The sequence below is a fragment of the Clupea harengus genome, unplaced genomic scaffold (genome assembly GCF_900700415.2).
Source record: "Clupea harengus unplaced genomic scaffold, Ch_v2.0.2, whole genome shotgun sequence".
Taxonomy (NCBI): domain Eukaryota; kingdom Metazoa; phylum Chordata; class Actinopteri; order Clupeiformes; family Clupeidae; genus Clupea; species Clupea harengus.
Window position 1 is genome coordinate 89,793 of NW_024879594.1, and position 14,198 is coordinate 103,990.

A 14,198-nucleotide genomic window follows, 5' to 3' on the forward strand; every position below is an offset into this window, starting at 1 on the left:
GCGATGTACGTGTGTAATGTTAAATCTGGCGAGAGACAAAAGCGACAAAAGAGATGGTGAGACAAAAGCTGTCCCTAGAGACACCATTCAGGTAAAGTACAGGACAAGGATGGGACACTGACAGAGCATTAAAGCACAGAGCTCAAAAAACAAACAAACAAAAACACCTGAAATGTTAAGGAAAACTTAATACTTACAGAATTCCAGGGAACACTCCACTCCACTTCTGCCCCTCCTTCTTTCCCAGCGCTCATCGGAAATACAGCCTGGGATCAAAGAGGTCGTCAGGAGGGAGAGAGAAACATTGCATCACACACACATGCTAGTAAACAAATGTAATTTTATTTTTTAAAAATGTAATTGAATACGAGATCATGACAGCAAACTCACAAACCAAGCCCAAACACATATGTGAGTGAACACACACACACACCTGTAGCGCAGACTTAAGCAATGGGTGTCCTTCCCTCTTCATTCTGTCATGGGCTAACTGGAGTACTAGTAACTCCTCTCTATTTTCTCTTGAGGACCTGTGAGTGTTGCCTCTGTGTATCCTTAGTTATGGACTTATGCTCAACTGATTTGATCTGATTTGCCGAGATCGCTTATGCACTGTTTTCCTCGAAGATGCTAAGAAAGCCTAATTACTGAGTGACTGTTTATCTGAGTGAGTTGCCTTGCACGGGACATGGACAACTTTCTGTTGTGGATTACTATTCTGTGGATTATGCTTTCTGTTGTGGATTACTGAAACCGTCTTGGACTCTATGAACTTGAACTATTCATTTGTCCCTTGTGGATTAGGATACGTATTCTGTTCTGTGAGCCTTTATTTTATTGAACCTTGAACCTTACTTGCTGTCTGCTCTTGCGCCTTAAGACTTATCCTTATAGCCTGCTTGAAGAACATTTTTAGGTTGTAAAGTGTCACTCGACATAATCAACCTCTTAAAATCTTGGCATTTTTTGGGCAGTTTTGGCAGATAATTCCATACCAATATTCTAAGGCCTATTTTTTCAGTCTTACCATAGGATGGTTCTAAGCAACTTTTAAAAAATCTGCAACGGGCCACATATCCAAATGACAGTCAGCTTGATCAAAGGTCTCAAACCCATTCTAATAGTAAACATTTTGTTTAAAATATTAAGTGTAAAGTAAAGGTATTTTACATTTCACTGGAATCACATTGTGGTATCTCTACAATTGTTTCCCTGATATGAAAACAAAATTTAAATATCAGCAATGAAAAACAATACTGTAACAAAATGCAAATTATGATGGAGATTTCCATTTTTTGGGGATTTACTTGCTTTCTGTATCACAGTCATTTTCATAGAACAGTTGTTGTTTAGTGCTGTCTAGTGATAGCGGTCATAGTACAATTTGTATCGCAACCCCAAGTGCTAAAGGTTCTTAAAATCTGAGAGCATTCATCTTATGACATGCTGTGAGACCCTTTGGGGGATTCAATGAGGAAAGAGATTGCCTTTGTTTCTCCTTAAAGGACCACTGGGTAAAAAAAGCAGGTGAAGTTCATGTTATTTTGCAAAACGTTTTATGAACCATTAGGCCTAAACTTGCCCTAAATAAAACACACCTAAAAATCAGGGGAAAGTCGGAGAAAAGGGTGGGAAACCACATAAATTAAATAACAGGAAAAATAAAATGTAAAATGCCAATTTCTCCATTATACTTGGAAAATGAAGCATTAGGTCATTTGTTACATTTGAGTCTTCACGAAATGTCATCAACTTTACTCGCGGTCAACTAGTTTCAGAATATGGGCTACTGGTCCTTTTACATTTTTTTTACAACCATTCTATTATCATTCACCATTATTTTGAATAACTTTGAAAGTAGATAGGACACTACCATCTTGTGACGGGCACATTTTAAAACATTCAGAAGTGAAAGAATTTGTCATGGTTTACAACACATTTATTCAATATCTAGCTAAGGTAATTTGAAGTGAAGTTTCTTTCATTATCCTATACGTAAGCTGTGTTTTCCCTGTCTTTCAATGTCAGGGTTATCAAACCTGTAGGCTACTCTTGAAAATGTCTGCAGGCCTTGTAGGCCTACTAAATGTATATACCCTAGTACAGGGGTACTCAATAGGCGGACTGCGGCCTGGATCCGGACCGAGACGCAATGAAATTTCGGACCGAAGCCAAAATCAACATTCTAATTTAATCATGATCAAGCGAGGTTTCATTGGTGCGTGATTTCCCGCTATATATATTTTTTTCCTAATCGATGTGGTTTCTATCTTCCGTGTCCAATCCAGAGGTCCAATCAGGAGCTGTAATAACAACATCACTATGACAACTCACTCACTCACTCAATGTTGGCCGCGAGCTCTGTGGGTCACGCAGGTTGTGTGTGTCAATGGCAACAATGGCGGCAGATAGATTTGTGAATGGTATTGTTTTTCTCAGCAAACGAAAATCATGGCGTACTTTAAACCCGACAAAAAGAGAAAAGTTGATTCCAAAAATTGCGAATTTAAGACAGAGTGGACTGACAAGTATGCATTTGTGCTGCCTGTGGGGAGCACAAAACCGATGTGTTTAATCTGTAACGAGACGGTTGCCCTTGTCAAAAGTGGTAACGTGAAACGTCACTATGAAACAAAGCATGCACACTTCGAACAAAAATACCCGCAGAACTCTGAGGTAAGGGGCAGAAAAATAAACCATCTGCAATCATACCAAGCAACATGCAGTGTAATAGTTAGATCAGCCACACAACAAGAGCGTGCATACCTCAACATACATCAGAATCAGAATCATGTTTATTGGCCAAGTACATTTTCATATACAAGGAATTTTTTCTGGGTTTAGTTGCTCTCAATGTACTTAAACTGAAAATATGCAGTATAACACACCAGTTTAGGATAGAGATACTGTTGTGAGTCTGCCTTTTCAACCATGAATATGGTGAAAAACAAATACAGGAGCACACTCAATGAACACTTACATCAGTGGCCTTCACACCTTTTATGCCCAAGTTTAAACCACAAAAAAGTGTCACCTTGCACACAAATAAGGCCAGACCACATAACCTTTTGTGCATACGGTAGTTCGAACGTTTTTGTTGGAGTTATGTTTTTGGATTTTGACCGTCACTGTTCCGGACCCTGAACTGAATGGAAATTTGGGTTTCTAATTGAGTACCCCTGCCCTAGAATCTCTGTTCTACGCGCATTCACCTTATGGTGCTTTTATCAAACTTTATTTAACATCATACGTGAATAAATGTCTCTTTCTAAATAAAAAACATCAATAAACAAAGGTACGTCTCATTCAAACGTTTCCTAATCGCCTCTTCATGTTATGTTCCCGTTCCTCAAGGAACAACTTGCCTACTGTGAACCGGCGTGAGAGATGGCCCAAACCAGGGGAAATCTTTCTACGTGTGCGCAGCTCCCCAGGGTACACCTTGCGCTTTCACTCATCCTGCAGAGTAAGTTTATGTTTTAATGATTTGGCCCTTTTCAAATAATGTCATCTGTACAATATTTAGTGGGTTGTGAAACTCTATAAAACTACATGAAAGTCACTCACCTGCTTCTAAACTGGACGACGACAATGGTGATGATACTGATACTCCTTTTCTTCAGCATTCCTCCCTCTCACTGTTTGCACCATGATGAACTCTGTAGTTGAACTCTGATTAAGTAGAAATATGTAATCACCGCAGGTGAGTGCCGGCTGAGCCGGGTGCAGAGGAAAAGCTAGTGCTGAGGTGCTCTAGGACAGGTGTCGCCATTCTAGAGGAGCTGCGACCATGCACGGACATGACACAGACAGGTTATAAAGGTTATTGCCTACTCAGAATAGTTCCATCAGGTCTGCCTGCCTGCTTGAACAGTTTGAAAGAAAGGCCGATTATCTTCCCAGGATGTGAAAGCAGAGCTGCCTCTCCTCCTATCCTATAAAGCCCTGCCATGCCACCCACCCATAAACCTGAGGCCACCCAGTTCAACCCCAATAAAAACACACCATGTGCTGTAGATAAGAGCTCATTTAGATATGAAGGATTGCAGTGTGCAGTACTATTAGAATGGGTTTGAGACCTTTGATCAAGCTGACTGTCATTGAGATATGTGGCCTGTTGCAGATTACTTAGAACCATTTTCTGAAATTAGTAAATCAGTTACTAATGTTGAGCAATTGTAGATACACAAAACACTAGAACACAGTAACCCTTATGCAGAGGTGGGTAGAGTAAGCAAAAGCTGTACTCAAGTAAAAGTATAGTTATTTTATAATAATAATGACTCAAGTAAAAGTACCCCTCAAAATAATTACTTGAGTAAGAGTCAAAATGTATCTCATAAAATGACTACTCAAGTAGTGCTCAAGGCGATTATGCCGATCATCCAGAAAAAAATTAGCCTCTCTTGATTTGTTTCCAAAACAAAATCATTCCGAAGCTGTCCCCTTTTGTGTGTTTAGTAACCAGACTAAAAACCAGACACCTGGGTGGGATTCAAATGATTATTATTTCATTGTGTTGTAAATATTCTTCTTTATATTTCAATTACTGCAGAAACGCACAAAATCTGCCATCATTCCGTTTTGAATGCCTTTGTTCACAGTTTTATGTGCTGTAAATATACAGTGTTTTGCAGGTGCTGGAGTATGAATGAGAAAAGAGTTATTGGATTTTGTAAATTGTCATTGGATGCATTTTGTCTGAAAGCAATGATAAAAGATTCAGTTTGGTCCTCATAGACTTCTTATAGTATACTTCACATACTTCTCATAGTTTCGCTTAATGTGCGAAGAGTTTTGACAGTGTGACTTCAGTTTTGAACAATGCATGTTAGCAATCGAGATCACAGTTGTATTTTATTGCTTGCTTACAGACTTTTGAACAGCTGATGTGAATTGCAACTTGCTATGTGTAGTGAGAGAAGGGAGCAAGGAGTGTGGCCCGGAGATTGAATAGGGATTGAAGGGACACAAGGTCACGCAAAGGAACCACCACTACACTGTGGACAAAAAGCTCGATATTCTTATTCCAACTCCATTCCTCTGTAATCCTCAATTTTGCACTGGCATATTATTGCGTGGCATACGCAGAATGAACCGACACCTCACCCACTAGACCGGCATTCTATTGAGTCCTTTGCTAAGACCATCTTGCAACCACAACTAATTTTAGAGCTAACTTTTGTCATTCTAAAAGTGTTCTGCCTTCTGAGACAAAAGGGCTATTGTAGTTCATTTCATTTAACACACTCTTAGTGCCAATGGCATTGCCAGTAAGGGCAGATTTACATAATAAATGTTTTCGTTCCAGAAACTATGGAATTCTTTCCCACAAGTAGATTAAAAAAGTTGTAAAAGCAAGATTCTTTATCTTTTTATTTTAAATGAAATCTCATTGTCGTATTATCAGAGGTTAAAGCAAACTGACCCAATGAAAAATGTTGGGTGTACATTCTGTTTGTGTCACGTCTGTGCTGAGCTCCGCTACCGCCACGCCCCCTTCAGCACACTAATGCTTCACTCAGACGTATGCGTTGCAATGTGTCGATCCAACGGATGACGGAGGAGGAGTCTGGCGCATGGGGTTGTGTTGATAACGGAGACGTTATAGTGAGATTGACAGGTCAACAAACCAATCACGCCGCTAGCAAGCTGTTTACCTTGTGGGTAGAAGCATGCTAACATTAAATATGTGGCTCAAACACCTGGCAAATCCTCTCAGACGTATTTTTCAGTTACAATAATGGGGTCTATTTCTCGGTAACTTTTTAAAAATCGAATAAAGTTAAACAAACAACTTTTAGGTACAAATACGACCATCTACAGAGTTTGTTCCGCCATCTTTTTTTTTGGAGCTTTGCGCTCTTTAGACATGAGCATTAACGCAATCTGATTGGCTAGCGCCTGTGCTGTTGTATTTGCATGAAAGGCAATGTGATTGGCTGACGTATGCGTTGCTACTTGAAAAGTTGAAACATTTTCAACTCTCGCAGCAAGCAGCGCATGCAACGCAACGCATGCAACGCAACGCATGCAACGCAACGCATGCAACGCAACGGAACTCAACGGAGCCACAATTAAGTTCTGCAACTAATGACGTCACCCCATTCTGTCAACCTTGACGGATCAACGCGCTCCAATGCATTCCAACGCAACCGTGTGAGTGTGCCATCACTCGCCCTGGCCCAGCTGCACTTCATCCCAATCATGTCATTTCACTACTCCAGATCACACAATCACTTTCACCTGTCCACAGGGCCGGACCTAGCACATTTGGTGCCTTAGGCAAGCTTCACCCCTGGCGTGCCCCCCCCCCCAAAAAAGAAAAAACAACTTCTTAACAGTTCTACAGTAAAGTACTGCACTTGTGACATGATTCAAAAAACAGTAATTTTTCTATTTTCTTTTCTATTATAAGGTTACAAAATCCAGGGACATTTTCAATTCAGACACGTTAACACCTCAAAAACAGTGTAATATTGATAGAGATGATTCCAAAACACTGTTAATGACTTCAGAATATATTAATCAAGTGCCTTGTATTAATATATACCTTGTATGAATCATGTGCTTATGTAAGCAGGAACAATGCTTTTCTGTGTTTCTGTGTGTGTGTGACTTAGATTATTAGGTGCCACTTAGTCTGGATATGTGCAAGAGCATGTTTGGGTAAGCTCATTGGTGACAGGGTCAAAATGGGCTCTCAACCCTGGGAAGAACAGACATCCTTGGAAGACAAGAAGCTCAGTCATGGACCTAGAATGACTGAGATGTTAAACATTCATGGCGTCAGCCTTAGATAAACTTCTATCTATATAAACCTTGTGCGATGTGCGATATTGCTTCTCTCTCGTCTGCTGCAGGCTGGGAGTAAGCCCGGGCTCCCTCCCTTTCTCTCTCCGTCTCAGAATAATGTGCTTTTCTGTTGGCCATTTCTGATATGCAGCACACGAAGATACGAGAACAGAGGGCAAAGAAAACAGTGCATGGTCTTGGTCATGCATATTTCAAATTGTGTATATGTACACAAATGTGTATATTTGAATGTGTATATTTCCAGCCTGGTCTCAACCAGCCATCGTACATATGTATACAACATTTTTTAACATATAAATTCGTAACAATACTTTACATACATACATACCTACATTAGGGCTGGGCGGTATGACGGTATATACCGTGCAACGGTAGAAATGTGTCTACCGGGAGAGATTTGGCCATACCGTTTCAACCGCGGTATACTCTTATTTTGAAATCCAATCGATTTATTTTTAAGTAATGACCTCCGAACTATACATCATCCCTCTTATTATACAGTAATTCGCCAAAACAATAGACATTCCTCCAAAAATACCTCTTTAACGATTTTGTTGCCGTTTTGTGATTTCTGCTGAGAAAAAATAGTTCTTCAGGCAAATAGAACTCTAAAGTTTCAGGTGTTGTGTAGCAACCCATTACTTCCCGTTACGTTAAATGACTGGACTACTTGCGGAATGATATGAAAGATGGTCAGCGGTCATTACATTTTCGCAGCAGTGAAAATAAAGAAATTACAGACCTGCGATCGTTGGGGTGGCCCATTCAAATCAACAGAACTTTTTTGAACATTCTGAAGAGCCGTATAATAGGATGCCCAGTACAATTTTTAAGCACATAACCTGCAAGGACTGTCATGCTTACTTGTTGAGTAATCCTCGACTGTTGGGAAAGATTCAATATACTGAAAAATATGGACTGAAAAGTGACTAGTGTAGGCATTTATTTGCAGATTCTGTTCCATTTTTCTCAATGATGGTCAAATATTAGTAGTTAAAGATGCACTATTTCGATAGTTTAGATTTATTTTCAGTATTTCAAAGTGAATGAGCTGTGAGAGCACAAGAACAGTGAGCGTCTAGCAGCGATTATCATACACATTTATGTATGTCAACGGCGATTACGGCCAAACCAACGAGATTCTAAGTAGCATGGATGACCAAAATCTTCTATCACGGTATTTGAAGTCTCTTAAAGACATTAACAATTCCGTGTGAACAATATGGACTGCTTAACTAAATGTCTTGGCTCTGACGTTAGGTGTTTTATAGTTAATGTTCATTGCATTGCTCACCAGTATTTCAAGGGCTCGTATTGAAAAAGCATTTGACCAACTAAGTACATTTTTTTTTTCTGAAAACCTATGTGCCTTGCTCCTTTATTGATTGTCAGGTGAAATTTATGAGTGAAACTGTAATACAGAAAATACTTAGAAGGTATACTAAACACAGCAAGTGACTATTATACTCGTTACATCAAGAATCAGAGCAACAACAGATTACAGCACAGCTGGCTAACAAGTGCTAATGTTAGCCATTAACGGAATTATGAATGAATAACAGTCATATCGCTATATTACTAATAATTAACACTAACACAGTTCATGGAAATAAAATGTAAGTCACTTAAACATGTTTATCACAGTATGAAACAGTCAAAACACGTAGTCATTGTTTTCGAGGGTGTGAGGGAAAGCATAACACAAGGTTTACTATGAGCATACGTAACTAGCATATGTTTCTAGATAACTGTCTAACAGCTGTTGCCATTCTCACGAGAAGAACATTTTAATGATGTCAAAGTAAAAGTCCAATACTATACTGTGTTCGTTTCTATAACAACAATACAAGCATACATTTGCTGACCTAAATAAGCAGAGGGCTGAACAGCCTATTTTGCTAAATTTTTGTAGTCCTGGTAATCTTTTGTTTGGCATGTTGGTAAGGTTATTTAGGGGACTATTTATCAATGGTTTTGTTCTTTAATGAATGTTTGTTTATTAATTACTCATTTTTCAACCAATAACTCAATTATAATTACAAAGAGAATTTGCAACTTTTTTATCCCAACTTTCACTTGCTCCCTCAATTTCATCGCAACAAACACCTAAAAAACACTGCAACTTTCATCACAACTTTTTGGAAAAGCTCCCGCAAAATCAGGAATTTTAGGCCGCATCACAAAAAAGGCCCGCGAAATCCTGGGGGGACTGGGTTTTGATACAGGTCTGCCCCTCGCTTGTGCGCCAAAGCACACGAACAGCTGATCCGATTGTCTGAACTCCCCTGTGCGCTCCACATAACACTGGAGAGCACGCACCGGGCAGAGTTTGTTCAAACACTCCTCCTCTGCGGACGCAAAAGGCGGAGGTGAAAGTACTGCCAACTCAATCACCTGGTTACGGAATGGGGTTGCCACCATCTTAGGTGTATAAGCAGCATTCGGCCGCATAACCACTTTGTCCCCAGCCACCAATGCGCTTTGCTGACACTAGTGCCAGTAACAGCGCGGTTTTCAATGAGACAAATTTCATGTCCATTCTCTCTAGGGGCTCAAACGGAGGCCCTGTGAGTGCACGTAACACTACTAGCAGATCCCATGAGGGTATAAGATGCCTATCAGGCACCCTGAGGCGCCTCACACCAGCCATAAAGCGTGACGCTAGAGGATGGCTGCCTGGGGTTTTACCATTGATACCTGCATGGCAGGCTGAGATGGCCTACCAGGTATACTTTGAGAGTGGAAGCAGCCTTCCCCTCATCAAACAACTGCTGTAGGAATTCTAATATGACGCTCAGCGCGCAGTTGATGGGGTCGCGCTCACGTGTGACGCACCACTGTTCAAACCTGCGCCACTTCAGTGTATAGAAAGATCGGGTCGATACCGCCCGAGTACTCTGGATTGTAGCCACTACTGAGTCTGACAGACCTGAAGCTAGAAGCCTGTTCCTTTCAGGTGCCAGGCTCTGAGCTGCCACAGCTCTGGCCGGGGAAACCAGATTGTGCCGTGTGTCTGTGATAGGAGGTCTCTCCGAAGAGGCAGCTCCCAGGAGGGCTGCACCGACATTCTGTACAGATCCACACACCATGGCCGATTGGGCCAATGGGGAGCCACTAACAGTATTTCTCTGCCCTCCTCCATTATTCTGCTCAGCACATGCTGGAGGAGAGGAACCGGGGGAAACGCATATAAGCGCATCGCCCCCCAACGAGAACCAGAGCGGGCAACAGGTGTTCTGCCTGCTGGCAAACAGGTCCACCTGGGCTCTGTGAAAACGCAGCCAAATCTGATCGACTACCTGAGGGTGGAGGCACCAGTCCGCCGCCTGAGGGTTGCCCCTCGATAACAGGTCCGCCCCCCAGTTGAGGTGGCCTGAAATATGAATTGCTCTGAGGTAACGGATGTGATCCGCTGCCCACAGCAATAGGCGGGTCGCCAGGAGAAAATGTTGCAGAGCCAGAAAAACCGTTCGCAGTTCTAACACATTTATATGTGACTCGGCCTCCGCTGCAGACCAGCGGCCGTTCACCGATCTCCCTCCGCAGAGCGCACCCCACCCCATTGTGGAGGCGTCTGTGGTTACCACTACGCAGCGCGTTACTATGCCCATTGGGGCCGCCGCTATGAAGAACTGTGGTGTCCTCCAGATCGCCAGGGCCTTCCTGCATCTGGAGTCTACCGTCACTCTTTGGTAACTGTTCCTGGCAGAACTGAGTTTTAAAGAGAGATACCACATTTGAAACTGTTAATTCCCAGTGGCAGGGCGATCGCAGCAGATGCCATCATGCCCAACAGTCTTTGGCAGAGAAGAGACGAGACTCTTTGCCTTAGCCTAAACTGATTTACGCACAAGCTGATGGCCCTTATTCTTTCTCGAGACAGACCGACCGTCATTGAGGCGGAGTCTAGTGTCATGCCCAGAAAGTGTGCGGTTTGGCTGGGGCTCACGCCTCTGTTCACCACAAAGCCTAGGCGATGTAAATGTGACACTACTAGGTGGCAATCTTGCTTTGCTGCCTCCTTTGCAAATTAACCAGTCGTCCAGGTTATTGAATAGACTGAGCCCCTGTTGTCGTAATGTGGCGATGGCCGCTTCTACGCACTTTGTGAAAACCCTCGGTGCCAGCGCTAGGCCGAACGGGAGCGGGCAGAACTGGTACACCTTCCCCCTGAATGCAAACCACAGAAATCTTTTATGTGTGGGATAGATTGGGATATGGAAGTAAGCGTCCTTTAGATCCATTGTTACAAACTAGTCTCTTGGCTTTATGAACTGAACTAGCTGGCGGGAAGTCAGCATTCTGAACTTCCTTTTCACGAGCGTCTTGTTCAGTATACGTAGATCTAGGATTGGCCGATAACCCCCTTGTTTACCTCCTCGAGAGGAACATTTTGTATGGCTCCTTTTTGGAGCAGGGAGTCTATTTCCTGTTGTAGGAAATGGGTCTGCCCCTGTGGCACTACTGATTGAACCACCCCTCTGAATCTTGGAGGGGGGCGAGCAAACTGTAGCGTGTAACCCACTGAAATTGTATTGAGTACCCATGGCGACGCATCGCATGCGCGCCAACTCTTAGGCTGGGCTTCGAGTTGAATAATAGGTCGGGAGATAACCTGCTCATGGCCAATCTGCCTATGTCTAGATCTGTGCCCGCTCCACCTAGGGAGGGGGACGAGATCTGGGGTTGCCCCCTCACGGTTTTTGAAAAAATTGGTTGTGTGGCTGCAGTGGGTGCACCGAGGGCGGAGTTACACAAGCATGCCTTATTTCTGCGCCTGTTGGGGCAGTGGTCATGACATATGAGTGTTGTGCTTGTGGGGACTGGTATACCGGGCTTGACATGAATGTTGCATGTGAGCAGTGGGCGGCCTTCCCTGGTGGTGGCGGAGGATCCACCGACCTCCCTCTTCTCTTTGGCGGCCGTGGCCGTGGATCAGGTTGCCGGGGGCTTGCCCTGCCCTCCCCCACGGCGAGCGGCATGCTGGCGTGGGGCACGGGGCGCTTTCTGAGCCGGGCAGGGGGCCGGCTGTTGTTCCTTAGGCTGGGCGGAGGGGTGTCTCTGCCAGCCCCGGCGCGCCTGGAACTTGGCTGGGGGTGCTGGGGATCGGAACCCGCTGCGCTTCACCCCGGTCGTGGGGGTTGTCTGCCCCGAGGAGGACTGCCGCTCTCCAAAAACGCCCTCGACGCTGACTGGAGCATCCAACAGCGGCTCCTTCTCTCTGTCGCTAAGTCTCACCAGAGACAGCCATAGCGAACGTTGTGTGGCCACGGAGGCACCCATGACTCTGCCCAGAGCCTGGGAGGTGCAGCGGGTGAGCCGGAGGGAGAGGTCCGTCGGCCGTCAGCAGCTTCGCCTGGTAGCGTTGCAGGAGGGCTGACGTGTTGGTAAAGCAGGCGGCTTGCCCAGCCGCCAGGTAAGCCTTCTCGGCCAGGGCCGCCTGGTGCCTGGCCACTCGCGTGGGCAGAAGGGGTCTCTGGCCAAGGCGCATCGTGGGGGAGGCGGGCGACAGGTAGCCTGCCACAGTGTCCTCCACCGGTGGGAAGGAGAGGTAGCCTGATGGAGATAATTTCCAAACACTGTTAATGACTTAAGAATATCATAATCAAGTGCCTTGTATTATTAATTACCTTATATGAATCATATACTTATGTAAGCAGGAACATGGCTTTTCTGTGTTTCTGCATGTGTGTAACTTAGAATATTAGGTGCCACTTAGTCTGCATTTGTACAAGAGCATGTTTAGACCAGAAGTGATAAGAAGGTTCGAACTGTGCTTCTTCTTTGCTCCTTGCAAAACTTCCATCCTTGCCTCGGACATCAGAAATCCACCACGTGGTTATCTCTGCTGAACGCTCAACTTCTGCCTATATAAACCTTATGCGATGTGTTTAATATTGCTTCACTTTCAGCCTTGTGCTGGGAGTGAGCCCGATTGCAATTGTTGTTTGTCTAATAAATATACTTATATGCAGCTCCGGAGTCCTGAGGTAACTAGGGTGAATTTTCACCTATCATATTTGGGGGCTCGTGACCGGGATTCCAACAACCTCATCGACTCTCCACGCTGGGCTAATCATCATGACCTGTACCGTACGGAGGTGTACGAGACTCAGTTTTTCTAAAGACCTCCAACTTGAATTGGAAGGAGGCCAGGGCCTGCCAGCGGGGAGAGCCGAGAGTGAAGGAATTGAATTAGACTATAGGGGTTGGACTCCGAGCTGTTTGTGAGTATATTGTTTGTTTGAAGTGCACGGTAATATATGGTTATTGTTTGTTTCGGTTTTGTATACACTTGTCTTCAAGTGGGGTTGAGACTAACTTTATGCATGTTTGCTGCGGGGTGTAAAGGGGAACAAAGGTTCGCAGGAGAACTTTTTCCTCTATGCCTCGTGTGCTGAACGAATTGCTAGAGTTAGAGAGACTCCTGTCTGTAGTTTTCATGTTCTTGGAGCGCTCAAGGCTGAATGCTATGGCCACCTTCAGCTGAACCTGGCCAAAACGGAGCTGATGGTCTTCCCAGCCAAACAGGTCATCCACCATAACATCAATATCAATATTGACTCTTTATCTCTTGTTCCATCCAAAACAGCAAGAAACCTGGGGGTCATTATCGATGACCAACTGACCTTCACGGCCCACATCGCCTCTGTCTCCAGGTCGTGCCGCTTTGCGCTATACAACATCCGCAAAATCAGGCCGTACCTAACCCAGTATGCCACCCAGCTGCTGGTGCAAACCTTGGTGAGTTCCCGCCTTGACTACTGCAACGCCCTCCTAACGGGCCTGCTGGCTTGCGTGGTGAAACCATTACAGATGATCCAGAACATGGCGGCGCGCCTGGTGTTCAACCAACCGAAAAGGGCACACGTCACCCCGCTACTCATTGAGCTCCACTGGCTGCCGGTAGCTGCTCGCATTAAGTTCAAGTCTCTTATGCTTGCCTACAGAGTGCTTGCTGGTTCTGCTCCCACCTACCTAAATGCTCTTGTAAGGGCAAATGTCACACCCAGGACGCTGTGCTCGTCTAGTGAGCGTCATTTGGCACTGCCGTCCGTGCAAGCACGGCAATCCAAACTATTCTCATTTGTAGTCCCACGTTGGTGGAACGAACTGCCTAGTACTACCAGAGCAGGGGCGTCCCTCTCTACCTTCAAGAAGCTTTTGAAGACCCAACTCTTCAGAGAGCACCTCCCTTCCTAACTGGCACCTTGACTAGCGCTTAACTTGCACTTCAGCAGTTACATTCCTGCACTTCTTTTTCCTTTCTAGGTCGTTTTTCTAATTCTTATGTAAAGTAGTATTTATTGTTACACCATGTTCTTTATTGCTCTTAGCTTGACTGTTCTCTCCATTGTACGTCGCTTTGGACAAAAGCGTCT